The sequence below is a fragment of the Stegodyphus dumicola genome, chromosome 2 (assembly GCF_044657685.1).
Source record: "Stegodyphus dumicola isolate Sdum_Otavi_A_Nest chromosome 2, ASM4465768v1".
Classification (NCBI taxonomy): Eukaryota; Metazoa; Arthropoda; class Arachnida; order Araneae; family Eresidae; genus Stegodyphus; species Stegodyphus dumicola.
Window position 1 is genome coordinate 175,116,512 of NC_140769.1, and position 15,816 is coordinate 175,132,327.

Consider the following 15,816-nt stretch of genomic DNA (forward strand, 5'->3'; position numbering starts at 1 on the left):
GTTGCTGTTTGTAGGTAAGTCCTTTCCCAACTCCAAACATTGAATTTCTTTAAAAAAGGGAAATCGCTGTATTATTCGGACAATACAGAAAGTTGCAGCTCGAATTTCATTACTAGATAAAAAAGACGTATTTCTTTCTAGATATGCTACTTTAGAATTCGATATGAATCTTAATATCCAAGCAAATATGCGTTGTAACTTTGGAAATGAAGATATATTTGATATAATAGCAAGTTCCTGTACAGGTTTAGAAACTACAAATGAGACTGTTTTACGTGCATCTGGTAATGCCTCTTCATCTGTAAGAATATTTTTAGACAAGGCAACCTCACAGCACTTTAACCAAGAAGGACCATTCCACCATAGTTGATGAGATAATAGTTCTGGAGGAAATAACCCACGTAAAGCACAATCAGCTGGATTTTTCTTTCCATCAACATGACTCCAGTTCTCAGGTGGTAAGATGGATTGTATTTCAGAAACTCTATTGGATACGAATACTTGCCATTTTTTAGGATCTGACCTTATCCATGACAACACGATTTGTGAATCACTCAAAGCTTGCACTAAATCAAAATGTATAACTAATGCAGCTTTTACAGACTGAATCAAGCGTGCCAATAACACTGCTGCACATAATTCCAGTCATGGAATCGTAATCGATTTTAATGGTGCTACACGAGTTTTAGCTGTTACGAGTTTAACATTAATGTTAGAGTTATTACAAGTTTTGATATAAATAACTGCTGCATAACCTCTTTCAGACGCATCACAAAATTCGTGAAGTTCACATCGAAAATAATCAGGTAGCAGAATTTTCCTAGATATATTTATCGAATTCAAAAGTTTAACTTCTCTACATAGATTTCTCCAATTTCGATCAATCTCTTCTGTTACAGGATCATCCCATGATAATTGTAATTTCCACAATTGATGAAGGATCATTTTAGCGAGAATTACAAACGGAGCTATCCACCCCAATGGATCGAATAGTTTTGCTACGAGTGACAAAATAATCCTTTTAGTCGGAACACTTTGATACTCTATTACACCGACATTACATTTGAATTCATCATTGTCCGGATGCCATTCCAATCCCAGAACTTTCAATGTTTTGTCTTCTATTACACGATGAATATTGTCACTATCTGTGTTTGTTAAGCCAGAGGTTTTTAACAATGACGGTACACTTGTCGACCATTTGTGAAGCTCAAAGCCACCCCTTTTTAGCAGTTGTTGCAATTCGTCTATCAATGCAATACCTTCCAAACTATGTTTTACACCAGTTAACATATCATCAAATAAAAATCTCTTAAAATTACATTCTTTGCCTTTGGAAAGTTTATCAGGTTCTGCGTTCCTCCTTACTTGCTTTGGGAACATTAAATGTCCTAACTCGGAACAGGGAGCTTACTAAAGCTATGTTCAATAAATTTGGGAAGTAGACAATACACACGGGAAGGGTATACGAAACCCTTTATTTTTCTCTCTTTACAATGATTTCCGGACTTCGGAATACAGAGACCAACCACTTGTGGTCTGAACGTAAGAATATAAAAATATTAACTAAACTCTAACTAAACTAACTTTGGATTAATCAAACAAGTGCCTACTCCAAGATTGGCCGTATATTAGCAACAAGCCGTATGTAGTACAGAGAACTGCTAACACTACAACACGTTTAAAATTATCAAGAGGATTAAACCTCTGACCTTGAAGGCAACAAGCAACCGAGTAAAAACTACTATGGCAAGCGGCCTGCTTCTAATAGCTCCTTCCTCTCTCTCGCTTGGCAAAAAGCCACAACTTAAGTACTTGGCGTTCGCAAGACAAATATGCATAAATAAGTTAAAGCTTTTAATTCTGGCCGGAAGTAGAAAATAAGAAGTGATAGTAAAGGTTTAAAATAAAATAAACGTTAGTAAAACTTAAGATCCTTACAAGTTCAATCCTTCATCAATCGCTAACTGACTCAAAACTTTGGTTGCAAGATATGGAGCAGCTGCAGTTCCATATGTAACTGTTTTCCAAACGACAAACTTGTATTTGTTTATACGGGCTATCTCTCCATAATATTCTCTGAAAATCTCTATCTTTTTCATGAACCTTTATCTGTCTGTACATCATTTTAATATCAGCGGTTATTGCAATGTTATGAAGTCTAAATCTTAGTAAAATACAAATTAAGTCATCTTATATTTTTTGGGCCTATCATTAACGTATCATTTAAAGAAACACCTGTGGTTGTTTTAGCGCTCGCATCGAAAACAACTCTCAATTTTGTTGTTAAGCTAGAGTCCTTCAACACGAAGTGATGTGGGATATAATAGTGTTTATTCTCTAATTCATAATCTGTGTCTGACACTAATTCTACGTGTTCTAGTGAAAAGTACTCTTTTATAAACTGAATATACTGGTTGTAAATTTCTTTCATAGATAACAGCCTCTTCTCCAAGTATTGAAATCTTCTGTACGCCATTTCACGGGAGTCACCTAGAATATCTCTATTACGTTTGAATGGTAATGCAACTGAATAACGACCTGATGTGTCTCTAAAATGTGAGTTTTTAAAATGTTCTTCACAAAGTTTTCCTTAATTTGTTAAAGGTTGTACATTTGGAAACTTTCTAACTCCCAGAAAGAATTTACTAACTCATCTTTGTTTGTATTCAAATGATTTACATATACTGACTCAAAATTTGTAGATTCAAAATTTGTAGTAACCGAAATTATCCATCCCAACCTCGAATTTAGAGCAAATGGTAGATCAGGACCACGTTTGACAATTTCTCCCGTCATTAAATGCAGAAATACATTTACTCCAAATAAAATGTCAACTGGTTGTGACTTGTAAAATAATGCATCAGCTAATTGTAAATCACTGAAGTTATCGAAGATGATTGATGGAAAAGATACATAGGGAATGTTATCTGTCACCTTGTTCAGTACAAACGCTGATGTTGATACACGAATTTCACTTTTAAAATGAGAAGTGAATACTAAATCGACTTCCCCATTACTTATAGTATTAAATTCTCCTAGACATGATACAGAAATGGAATTATCTTTCACTCGTAATCCTAATTTCTTCACACAATCCCTTGAAATAAATGATCTCTGAGATCCAGTGTCACATAAACATCTACACTTCACAAATTGTTGCTTAGAATTTTGAACTTTTATTAAAACAGTACACAATAAAATGTGACTGGTTTGATTACTTTTTGCATTCGAATCATAATGAGAGTCACAAACAGTGGCTGAAACGTCCTTAGGACTCGTTAATTCATCTTTTTTAGGGATAGATTGCGTAGGCGGAGATATACTGTTTAACTGAGTTTTATTCTTTGAATTAATTACAATGTGCAAAATACTGTGATGCTTCTTAAAGCATTGTTGACATGTATTTAAACTCTTGCATTTTTTAAGCAAGTGCATATTAGATAAACAAAACAATAACGATTATATTTTACAAATTCTATCCTTTGCTGAACCGATAAATTTAGAAATTTCGAACATTTGGCTAAACTATGACCTTCTTTACAATAACCACAACCCAAAGTAGCAACCAGAACATTATTCTTATTTTGAAACACAGATTTAGATACCTTATTACTTGACTAGAAGAGAAACACGCTAATGTGACAATCAAAATCGTAAAAAAAAACCTTATATTTAGCGTAGGTATAATGATATCATTATACCTACGCTAAATATAAGGTTGTTTTTTACGATTTTGACCTTATTACTTGTTGATTTGCTATTTTGAAGTGTTCTTGCATAGTTTTTTAGGAATTCAATTAAAGTCGTAAGTTTTGGAATCTCATTAGATTTTAACTGACGTTCCCACCATAATTTTGTAGAAGGGTCTAATTTTTGCAAAATTAAATAAGACATTAAAGTGTCACCAAAATTATCAATGGTTTGATTCAATACTTCTAAAGAACCAATTACTTCATTAATATTGTCAATTAAATTTAAAATAGCAAATGCTGATTCATTTTGAATATTTGGTAATCTTAGAAAACGTTTAATATATGCAAAAATTTGTTCTCCCTTATTTGAATATCTTTCGTCTAACAGATTCCATGCTATTTCAAAATTACAATCCAAAATTTGAATGGTTTGAATAATGCGATATGCTTCACCTTTCAACGAAGCCTTCAAATACTGCAATTTTTTAGCATTAGATAAATTTGTATTATTTCTTACACAAGCATTGAAAATATCTTTAAAAGCTATCCATTCTGTAATATTACCACCAAAGTCGGTAATGTTAACTTGGGTAATTTAATATTGTCAAGAACCTGTTCTGAAATTACACTATTAGAATTATTTTTACTATTTTGATTTTTTAATATTTTTTCACCTTTAAATTTCCACAAATAAATTTTATCTGTGTACTCCTGAACATTATCTATTTCGTTTTCTAATTCTTTAGTATCTGTAATTAAACCTTCGATTTCAGAATCAAGCTTCCTTAACTCAGTTTCCTTTTGTGTCAATAATTCAACACATTCCTCTAGTTCTATTAAATTAATTTCATCTACTGTTAAAATAGTTTCAAATTTCTTTACATAATTAGTAACACTCCTGCGTAAGACCGCTCTTTTTGTTTTAAAAATTATAAGTTCACTCATAATTGATCAATTCAAAAACAGAAATTGTTCTTAAATCACTTAACACTATTATTAAAATGAAATCGAATTCTATGCTGTATTACAACATTGTTCTTAAAAATTTAACAAAAAATTAAACGAATTTTTGTTCAAAATCCACTTACCTCATAAAGTGGATAATTTTTCACCAACCATATGCATATTTGCGTTGTTAGAATACACTTAGAACAGTCACTATCTTCACTAGCTCTTCGGCTAGACTTTTGACCAAAAATAAATGTTCTTAACTTAATATATTTCACAAACAATAATCAATCAACAAATGGACTGTATTCCTACGCTTTTATTTCATTACCCTAATTATAAATAATATGTCAGCGATGCGAAATAATTGATAGAAAATAAGCGAGCCATTCTACATGGCTGTCACAAACACAATTCTATCAATCAATTATCTTGTTGCCACACATAATGTTCGAAACTAAAGGAAGAAAAACAAAAGGAATTTACGCTGTTTGCAACAATAAAATGAAGCAAACGATACTCACATAAAGTGTGTGTGTGAATTAGCGCCATCGGTATCAGCTATTAAGGAAAACTGTTGCTGCACAACGCTCTTAATTTGCTGATGTCGATGTTTGCTGACATGGAGCCACGAGAGAGTTTCGATGTTATAGTTTCTGTGCTAAAGAGTAAATCAGTTCATTACAGGCGGAATATTTTATTTATTTATTTATTATTCTTCCGCCTGCTTTCAGCCCTCAATGGGCACTACAGGTCAGTCATGTTATTCTGATCGTTGCTACAGCAGCTTATTTTGGTTGTTTATCTTTTCATCCTTATTATAGATAAACACATTTAACAATATTATTACTTTTGTTGAGTGCTCCAACTTAACAATTTTTTGGGAATGTTAGTATAAAATTAGCAAAAAGGGTTAGTTAGCTTATATTTACTCATGTACATGAAGAGAGGCTTGCTCCCTTGAAATTTCGTCAGGTGCCTAGATCTGGTTATCTGTTATGATTACGTTTCTCTTAAAATAGATATACTCTATGCTAGTACTGACGCCCCGCTGTCCGTAGTAATCCCGAAGAAGGTCTTTGAGGCTATGTGATCCCTGGAGCTGAGGAAGGAAAGCTCTGATGGGAGAAGTGAGTGGGCAGTCGTAAATGTAATTTGAAACGTCTGCTGAAGAAGCTGAAGCACTGCAGGCGCATTATACGTTTTGATGACAGATCCTCCTGAGGTACGCGGGAAATCTTCCGTGATTTGTGAAAGCTTGTTGTAGATGGAAATCTGTTATAAGACTTTTGGTGGAAGCCACAGGAAATATGGAGTAGGTGTGTCGAATGATGTCTGAGTCGCCCCAGGGAGCTTGCCAGATGGACATGAAGGCGCAGAAGATCTTGTGTTTGGCAGCGACTGTGGAAAGTGGTATCTCTGAGTCGATGAATGGGTGACTTCTGGCTTCTTTAGCTAAAGAGTCGCCCCTCTCTTTACCTTGGATACCTTGATGACTACGTACCCAGCATAGAGCCACTTGCCTGGAAGAAGATAGGGTGATAAGCACTTCTTTTAATGAAGAGATGTGGAAGGCTTGTGTGCCGTTCTTGTTCAGTGCCTGTAAGACGTTCATGCTGTCCGTGTAGAAGCTGATGGATGGAGAAATGGTATTGCCTGTTACGTATATGTGGCAACACACTAGTTTCTGGTCGAACTGAAATGAAGTAATTGTCAGTTGATGTTGGTTTATAATAAACGATGTGCTATGTGAACCTGTTCTAATGTCACTTAATTATTGATCAAGCAATATTAATATGAATATAACAGATCATAGTCATGTGGAGTAGTATTACAACTAACTGCCAGGCAATCCCTTTGGTTGTTTTCCTCTCAGCAGCCGCAAGATGGAATTTTGTCGCCTTCTGCAAAGCCTAAGTTTCACGGCAATAAGATCGAAAGCTGGTGCAGATTCAAGCAGCTGTTCTAGATTTATATGAAAGCTTCAGGAAATGCTTCAAAAGATTCAGATGTGAAAGTTGCCTTTTTTTTAATGCTGCTGGTGAGGAAGCAGTTGAAGTGTTCAACACGCTCAATCTTTCAACAGGAGATCAGGGAAACTATGAAAAAGTGCTTGAAAGGTTTGAAGCTTTCACGATGCCTAGAACAAATGTCATGGTGGAGAGATTTTTATTCAATTAAAGAAAACAAGAAGGGGAACTTTTTAATTGTTTCGTCACTGACATGAAAAAACTTGTACAATCTTGCAAATTTGGTGAACAGAGTCACTCTGTCGTACGTGATCGCATTGTTCTTGGAGTATCAGATGCCAGTTTACATTAGAGGAGGTTGCAAGAAAATAATCTGAATTTGGAAAAAACAATTGAATTAAGGATAGCAGTTGAATTGAGCAAAGTTCGTGCTCAAACACAATGTTGACAGCGTATCAAGAGGGAAAGTGAAGCAACACCAGGCAGGAGGAGCCAATGCAGCCGTAGCACTTAGGAAGCACAAAGGATGGCGTGATGACGCTTCAAATACTGAGACGTTTTCGTGTAAAAAATGCAACAGACATCACGTTAATGGACAATGTCCGGCATATGGAAAACAAATGCTTTAATTGTGGCAAACTAAGTCACTTTTCGACTGTGTGCAGACTGAAGCACGTCCAAAATGTTTCTCAGCATGATAACGCAGATTTATATAATGAACCTGATGATGAATACTTCGTGAATCCCATAAATGTTCAGAAACCTAAAGGTGTGTGCCCAACATCGTCTACAAAACAGTGGACTAAAACTATAATTGTTGAAGGGACAACTGTGACTTTTAAGTTGGACACAAGGTCTGAAGTGAAAGTTTTGCTTGTGAAAATTTACGAAACACTGAGTGCTAACAAGTCTAATCTCATTGAAAACAAGTGTAATGTTGTATTAGAAGCATTTGGGGGGTCCAAGGTTAAACCTGATGGGTCGTTCATGCTACAATGTTCCTCAGATGGTGAGATCATATTCTAGAGTTTTTAATTGTTTCTAGCAAGCATATACGTCCATTTTTAGGAATTGATGCATGTGTTAAACTTAATTTGATTCAGTTTATAAATACGGTTGGAATATCAAATAAAGATAAGTTGGATCAGTATACAACCGTTTTACCTCTATTTAAAGATAAATTTATTTTTAATAATTCGGAAGTTTTTGAAGGTGTGGGAAAATTTAATGGATTGTGCAAAATCATAGTAGATGATCAGATAGCTCCTGTAGTGAGACCACCACATAGAGTAACACTTAGTTTAAAACCTAAACTTGAATTAAAATTAAACGAATTAGAAGTGGTGTGGTGTATTTAATTATAGCAAAGCACACTAGGGCTATCTGCCTAAGGGGAGGGATGCCTTCGTGGAGGACGTTCTAAGGAAAACTGGCTCGTATAAATTTTACACATGGGGAAACGCACGAAAACACCCATGCAGCCAGCCCGTTCGCGGGATTCGAACCTCGGACCGAACTACCAGTGTTCAGCGACTTTTACCGCTCGGCCGCTTAAACGAATTAGAGAGACAGGGCATTATTGTAAAAGATGATCAACCTTTGAACTGGGTTAGCAATCTAGTAATAATTGAAAACGCTAATGGATCCTTAAGAATATGCTTTGATCCTCCAGATCTTAACAAAGCTATAAAAAGAAAACATGTGTTGATTCCAACAATTGAGGAGATTTTACCAAAGCTATTTAATAAATCAATTTACTCTGTTTTGGACTTAAAGTATGTGTATTTTTAAATAGCGTTAGGTGGGGAGAGAAGTGATCTTTGTACTTTTAGCACACCATTTGGATGATATAAATTCTTAAGGCTTCCAGTGGGTAGTTCCTGTGCACCTGAAATTTTTCAGAAACGCAATCTTGAAAATTTTGGTAATATACCAGGAGTATTGATCTATTCTGATGACATCCTCATTGCCGATAGCACCGTACAAGAACATGATAAAATTTTAGCAGAGGTCATCAGCAGAGCTAAAAAACTCAATATTAAATTCAACAAGCGAAAACTTCAATATAGGGTTAGTGAGGTTAAATATTTAGGTCATTTTTTTAATGTATCAGGCATGCGACCTAATCCTGATCGAATTAAAGTCATTACTGAGTTACAGGAACCTCAGAATAAGCATGAATTACAGCGTGTTTTGGGAAAGTGTAATTATTTGAGGAAATTTGTACCACATGTTTCACAGAAAATAGCCATATTAAGGGAATTTTTGAAAAGCAAAGTAGAATGCCAGTGGTTACAGCCACATTCTAAAGCATTCACGGAATTATTCATTCTAAAGTATTAAAAATTAATTTGCAACGTACCTCCGTTAGGAATATTTGATAGCAGTAAACCTATCACTATACAGGCAGATAGTTGTAAAGATGGGTTAGGTTGCTGCTTATTGCAGAATGGGCAACCAATTGCTTTTTGTCTAGGAGTAAGTAATGCAGAAAAAACTATGCTCAGATTGAGAAAGAATTTCTTAGTATTTTATTTGCTGTTAATAAATTTCACTATTACATTTATGGTAGAGAGGTAGAAATTCTTACTGATCATAAACCATTTGTTTCAATTATGAACAAAAATATTGCTAATCTGTTGTCAAATAGACTGCAAAAGATAAAAATTAAGCTATTAAAATATAACTTAAAACTTAAATATTTGCCTGGGAAATGTATGTATATTGCAGATTTACTGTCACGTTCCTTTATTGATACACATACAAATGAAAACATGGATATGACAGAGATTGTTCATACACCAACAAAACAATTGCAAATGTCTGAGAGCAAGAAAAGGGAATTTCAGAAACTACATTAGAAGATGAAGGGTTAATGTTAGTGAAAGAATATTGGCAAAATGGATGGCCTTTGAGTGTTGATAAAGTTCTTAAAGAAGCAAGATCTTATTTTAAATTTAAAAATGAGTTGAATGTTGAAAAAGATTTAGTTTTTTTTAATAATCGAATTATAGTATCTGTTGCATTAAGGAAGTGTATGTTAACATTATTTCATGAAGCTCACTATGGGTTTGAAAAATCAAAAGCTAAGGCTTTGGTATATGGCTACTATTTTTAGATTGAAGCAATGGCTGCTAACAGCGACGGACGTACGAGCTCTGAGCTCCGTAATGTCAAAGCGAATATTATCCTAAATACGGCGCCGCCAGCGGGCAATCAACCTTCTTCTCCACCACCTTTGATGATACAAACTGAAATGGAAATATCTGCAACTACTCCACCTGCCTCTCCTTCAGCGCTAGAGCTATCCAAGAGCGCGATCCAGATTTACTCACTAAAGAATCGGCACACAGACCTCATTTTCGACATCCAGCGACTGCAGCGAACGGACACTCCGAATAAGGACCAGATGATCAAACAGTTACAGGATGAGGGTGAGAAAGTTTTATTTTCCCTACATACCCTATGTTCTAAACTCGGCATAAATTTATTCACCCTCCCTGCCACTGAAGAGGAATTCTTCAAAGAATGTAAAAAGACTTCTAAAACCCCTGATTCGGACTCCAACACACAAAATTCTAACCCTAAAATTCAAAATACAAATCCACCCTCATCCCCAGCCAATCAAAATCCTCCAAAAGAAAATCCTAAAACTGACTCTAAAAAACGAACCAGACCGACTGATAACGAAGGATTTGTAGTTCCCCCAAAACATTTAATTGCCAAAAAAACACTTCCCAACACTAATAGTAATGAAACCATCACAACATCCAATTCTTTCACAAACATAAACTCTGATAACACTGAACACTCGACGCAGCAGCCGGCTGTCACTCAAACACCAAAAATTCAAGCACCACCTCCAATTTTCATAAAACCGCGAGCTGATTGGTTCTTTCTCCTCAATCAGCTTCGCCGACACGCACCAACTGTTCTTTCCAAACAAAACGTTGATTTTCTAAAACTCACAACTACTAACGAAACAGACTATAGAACAGTTGTTAGATTCCTCACAGACAATAATATTGAATTCAAGTCTCACACACTCAAATCAGATAGACCACTTAAAGTGGTAATTAGGGGATTACCCTCAAATACACCGCTCAACGTTGTGCAGACTGCGGTTGAAGTGCTTGGCTTCAAAATCCACAAGATCTCTCAACTTAAGAAATGGAAGACAAAAATGCCAATGCCTCTCTTTTATCTACAAATCTTCAACAGCCTCAAAGCCGAAGAAATCTATTCCATAACTGAGCTCCTTGGAACTGAGGTATCCATGGAACACTTCAAAGGTCAGAAAGGTCCCTCCCAATGCTGGCGTTGTCAGGGATTCTTTCATTCATCTGAAGTCTGCACCTTACCAAGACGATGCGTCAGATGCGCTGGGCCGCATCAAGCCAAAGAATGTACTAAACCATTTGAAGAGCCGAACAAATGTGCAAATTGTTCGGGAAACCATGCTGCTAACTGGCGTTCCTGCCCGAAGTTCCCAGGCTCCAAAAACAGACAACCTCCAAGGCCAAGCACCAAACCCAGTCAGACCGTTGACAACACAAACAAATTTAACTTACAACCTAATACATTTCCAGTTCTGCCGGCTGCACACACTCCCAGTGCAAATAATACTCGCCCTGGAGTATCATACTCTGCTGCCCTTACGGGTATGCAACAAGCTGCACCCCAAATTCTTCCAAATTTATCGGTCCCCTTAGGAGCTAATTCGACGCTAAATTGCACCGAAATCCTATTGGCAATTATTCAAATTTCAAACCAACCTGGTATTGACCAGAGCAGACTTCTTTTGGCATTCAAAAACGCCTTACCGCAGCTCAGAGTGGCTCCATCTGGTGCTGACGCGGCTTACTACATCTTTGAGAGTTATATTACTCTCCAATTCTCTGATATCCCCAGTCAGTAAAATTCAATACTTTGAAAGGATTGAAAAACTTAAAACTATGCACCTGGAATGCAAATGGCATTCTATCCAAATTCCATGAGTTTCGAGACTATGTGGAAGAGAAAGATTTTGACATTATTTTTGTCCAAGAGACCAAACTCCAGCCAGGGAGAGCTCCCAAGCTTGCAAATTATGCATTATATAAAAATGACAGACAAGCTTCTAATACTCGTGATGTTTATCATGGTGGCACATGTGTCTATATTAAAAATTCAATACCACACAAAAGAATTGACACTCCGAGTATGAGTAAACTCGAGGCAACAATCATCGAAATTTTCATTCAAAATTCGCCCTCCCTTGTAATGATCTCTGCCTATCTTCCACCAGGTGGAAATTTACCTGTGGTTGATTTTAACAAATTGCTCACCTTTTCCAACAATCTAATCATAGCTGGTGATTTAAATTGTCACCACCAGCATTGGCGTTGCCGTAGATCAAACCCTGCTGGTCGTGGCCTTCTAAAATGGGCTCAGTGCGCCCAAATTAAAGTTATTGCGCCGGATTCCCCTACTAGATATGGTTCACGGGGTGCCCCTTCATTCATCGATTTGGCACTCTTTCGAAACATCCCTTTTGGATATCACGTGACTGTGGAAAACTGTTTATCCTCAGATCACAACCCCGTAATCATAGACCTTAATTGTACTATCTTTAATCAAAATTCTCCGGCACTCGTCTCTACAAACTGGGACAATTTTAGTTTCAAACTTAAAAGTAAAAGTTTGCCCTCCCTTGAAATTAAATCCAGCCATGATATAGACTCGGCAGTTGATCACTTAACGACCATTTTAACAGATACTTATAAGGAAGTATCAAAACCCACCCTCAGACCCAATTTTCGTAAATTACCTCAAGAAATTAAACTCAAAATTAAAGAAAAGAATAAAGTACGGAGACTTTGGCAAAGAAATAGAAATCCTGGCTTAAAAATTCAACTCCGTGCTCTCCAAAATGAGATCAAGGCATCATGTGACCATTTCTTCCAATCACAATACACGAATTACATTCAGTCCCTAACGACCAATGATAACAGTCTTTGGCGCGCATCAGCCCGCCTACGCAAACACAAATCTCACATTCCGTCCTTAGCTACGGACGCAGCGGTGGCTCACACAGACGCTGAGAAATCCGAATTAATTGCGGATTCTCTTCAAACTCAATTTACACCACATAATGAAGGAATTTTTGCGAACAACGCAAATTCTTTCCCACAAAATGTTGAACGTTTCCTCTCCTCGCCTTTCGCGAGAGAAATACAATATACATCCATGAGCGAGGTAAGTGATTACATTACCAAGCTCAAACCCAAAAAAGCCCCTGGTATGGACTCTATTTCTAATCGTATGATTAAAAATTTACCCACCCATTATCTATTTTTCTTAGTAATGCTTATAAATTTTATGATACAGCATTGCTATTTTCCTCAAAGCTGGAAACAAGCACTTATTGTGCCTATTCCAAAACCAGGCCAAAGCCTTTCTAACCCTCAAAATTATAGACCTATCAGCCTCCTATCCTCGTTATCTAAGATATACGAGTTTGTGTTACTTAAACGCCTGAATGATTTTCTCCGAAATCACAACGTTCTGATTGATGAACAATTTGGATTTCGAGCAAAACACTGCACCACGCACCAGCTGCTGAGGACAGTGGAGTTCATTCACGAAGGGTTTCGTAACAAAATGCTTACTGGCGCTTTATTTCTTGACATAGCCAAAGCATTTGATAGGACTTGGCACATAGGAATTATTATCAAGCTCATACGACTTGACGTTTCGGCCCATTTAATTCATATAATTAATTCGTACCTCACTAATAGATCTTTTTCTGTACGAGTTAATTCTATCATTTCGACACCCCGTCCTATACTAAGCGGCGTCCCCCAAGGGTCACTTTTAGGCCCAATTTTGTTCAACATTTTCATAAATGACATACCAAAATCACCAAGTATCACTCTTGCACTTTATGCAGATGATACGGCCATCCTAGCTCAACACAAACGCCTGGAAAACTTAGTCCAAAACATTCAGAGTTATCTCTCTAGCCTTGAGCACTGGCTCATCACTTGGAAAATAAAAATTAATGTTGCTAAATGTGCTGCTATGATATTCAAACGTAGCCCCCTCCCGTACCCTTCCATTAATATTAAATTCTTTGACGACTATGTTCCCTGGTCAAACTCTTACAAGTACCTAGGAGTTGTACTTGATTCAAAATTAACCTGGCGCCTTCACATTGAAAAAGTTCTCAACAAAGCAAAAGGTGCCAGAGCCCAACTTTACCCATTTTTAGCTCGAAAGAGCAATCTGTCAATTAAAAACAAAATCCTTCTCTATACTTCCATAATAAGACCTGTCTTTATGTATGCATGTACAATCTGGGGTACTGCTGCAAAAACTCATGTGAAAAAACTTCAATCTTTTCAAAGTAAAACCTTACGTATGGCCCTAAACGCAGCTTGGTACGTCCGTACAGATGTGATTCATTCGGACCTTAACATTAAACCTGTTGATTACCTTATCAAAAAACATAGTCAAAATTTATTCCTCAAAATTGAACAGATTGATAACCGAGCACTTCAGCAGATGCCAGCCTACGATCCTACTATTCGCAGCTCACGGAAGAGACCAAGAGCCGTGATTGGCCGAGAGTTCGGCATCTACCCTCCATCTAAAAGGGCAAGACACGCCCTCTCAACATCAGTTCCAGCTCCCGCGCCATGAAGGAAGGAAGTCTCTTCAGCGAGCTGCCATATAATTGCTTATTACCATCTCTACCTGCAACCAAGATCTTCAAGCAAAGTTATCAATCTGTTCGCATAGAATCACATCTCCCGCAGATTTTTAAAATCTGCCTATGAATATTTTCAACGCGTTCATATTTATTATTTGCACTATCCTACACAAGCCACATGCCAATGAGCCTATTAATCTTAAAATCTTTCCTCTCCGCTTTCTGCTTTAGTGTTGTATTGTGTATAAAAAATTTATAAAAACCAAAAAAAGTATAAAATATAAAATACAAAAAAATTATAAAACCTAAAAACTTTTAAAAAATATTATGATTCTTAAGTTTTTATTATCTCATCTCTATCCCTAAACTTTCTTGAGCCAGTGGCTCCCTCTAGTGTGCATCAAGTAATTCACTTATGCAAAATTTTTTCTCATTTCTGCTCGATTTTAGTAATTCTGATGAGGAGGTAAATGGTTTTGAACCATAGGAACTCCGTAATTTTCAAATCATTGGCATTGGCTACTATTTTGGCCAGGAATCAACAGTGGCATTGAAAATAGATTTCTAAATGAATAATTTGTGATAGGTTCTGGCCTCAAACAGTAAAAGAACCTCTTGTTTCTCATGAAATTCCCAGTTTACCTTATGAAAAGATTGGTGTTGATATCTGTGTGTATGCGGGGAAACGTTATCTAGTAATAGGCTGTACTTAACTAAATGGGTAAACATAATTCCTCTAAAAAATAAAAGGTAAGTGGAAGTTACTAGTAAATTGAATTCGATATTTAGAACACATGGAATACCCAAAACTTTAATTTGTGATAACGTACCATTTAATAGTTGGAAAATGAAGAGTTTCGCAAGGGATTGGGATTTGAAATAATCACTAGCAGTCCTCGATATCCTAAATCTAATGGATTTGCAGAAACGTTGGTAAGTATAACTAAGAGTGTATTTAGAAAAGCAGGATTAGAGAAATTAAATGAAGCATTACTGGAATATAGAAATGCCCCAATTTCAGGTATAAATTTATCATTAAGTCAAATGCTATTAAGTAGGAATTTAAGAACACGATTACCAATTACACAAACAGAATTGAAACCAACTGTAAAAGATCAATATAGAGAAAAAGTGAGGAGCAAGCAGAAACAGGCTAAAATCTATTATGATAACCATGCAAGGGAAAGACCTGAATTTATTCCTGGAGAAAAGGTAATGCTGAGATGGGAAAATAAATGGGAGCCTGCTATAGTTATAAAAAAGCATTCAACTCCTAGAACATATTGTATTAGAACAAAAGATAATAGGGTAATTAGACGGAATAAATTCCATTTAAGAAAAACTAAAAATTAGAAGAATTTATATACATTAGACTATTATGATCTATGTAATGAGAATGAGGAAAATATAAGTAATAAACATCCAAAAATACATAATGATCCTCACCATCAAGATAATAGCAATAATATTAATTGTGATTGTGAATATAAAACAAGAAGTGGTAGTAATG